Here is a 1,570-nt window from a genome sequence, read left to right as displayed (position 1 = left end):
TTTTTTTTTTTTTTTACTGTACAATTTCAGCTTCTGTCGCTATATGTTTCATTAGTCTCTGTGTTTTTGGCTAAATATATTTGGAATTTTTTTTTCTGTGCCATTACATATTACACTACCGTATCAATTCGAAAACATGCTTTTCTATAAAAAAATAAAACATATTCAAGAGTAGAACAAATAATATAATGAGCCCAACTGCACTCAATGGCCATGTTTAACAATATTAATGTTTTGCCCTACTTGTTTCATTGCTATGGACTGAAAGTTTGTACTTCTTCTCCCCTCGAGTTTATATGTTGAAGTCCTAACCCTCAATGTGATGGTGCTCAGAGGAGGGGCCTTTGGGAGATAATTAAGCATAGAGTAGGTCAGTAGGGTAGAGCTCCCAGGATGGTGTTTGTGCCTTTATAAGAAGAGGAAGACATAGCCGGGTGAAGCCACAGTGAGAAGGTGGCTGTCTGCAAGCTGGGAGGAAGAGAGCTTTCACTGTTACTGCAATTTTACAAATACACATTAAAACAAGTATATAGTCATGTGTTGCTTAACGGTGGGGATACATTCTGAAAAATGCATCATTAGTCGATTTTGTCATTGTGCAAATATCACTGAGTGCACGAACCTAGGTTATAAAACCTACTACACACCTAGGCCATATGGTACAAACTATTGTTTCTACACTACAAACCTGTACGACATATTATGTACTGAATACTGTAGGCAACTGTAACACAATCACAAGTATTTGTGTATCTAAACATAACTAAACATAGAAAATGTACAGTAAAAATATGGAATAAAACCTAAGAAATGGTATACCTGTCTAGGACACATCCCTTGAACAGTTTCCATCATTGACTTAACCATCATTATGCGCCACGTGACTATGTAATTATTAAAACTATAAATGTTCCTATACCACAGAAGGCCATCTCATACACCACGTAGCATGCATCGACAAAGTGGGAAGTATTGCCTTAATTTAAAGGTTCATACCAGTGGTTCACAAACCTCTCTGTACTTTCAATAACTTGGGGATCTTTAAAAGTCACAGATCTCAAGCCACTGTCAAGACCAATAAAAATCACAATGTATGGGAGTAGGACACAGGCATCCATATTTGTGAAGCTTCCCAGGTAATTTCAATGTACAGCCAAGTTTGGGAAGCGCTGTTTTGTATTGTCTGAACCACCTTCCTCTGTGGCCGTCTATTGTAAGTATGTTGGAACTCTTCATACATGAAGTGGCCAGTGTGGAAAAAAAGTTGCACAGTGGCCAAAACATCAGTTTTCTAACTTTCTGATCTTAAGTTAGTTTCCCTGATCCTTAGTGTCTTCATCATTCAAAAAAACAAAAACAAACACAAACAAAAGAAAACAAAACCAAAAAAACAACAACAAACATCCTTTGCCTAGTGCCTCATTTCTTGAAGCATCATTAAGATCTGCCTGGATCAGATTGACACCGTGAAGGCGTTTGTTAAGATACATAACACATAGTATCCTCTACAGAGTATTCACGGTTCTCCTCTCCCATCCTGACACTGAATCTCTGGTGGAAGCACTCAGTA

The sequence above is a fragment of the Hipposideros armiger genome, unplaced genomic scaffold (assembly GCF_001890085.2).
Source record: "Hipposideros armiger isolate ML-2016 unplaced genomic scaffold, ASM189008v1 scaffold_25, whole genome shotgun sequence".
NCBI classification, from domain to species: Eukaryota; Metazoa; Chordata; class Mammalia; order Chiroptera; family Hipposideridae; genus Hipposideros; species Hipposideros armiger.
The sequence above is the reverse complement of the archived record's forward strand: the minus strand, read 5'-3'. Positions refer to the sequence as shown.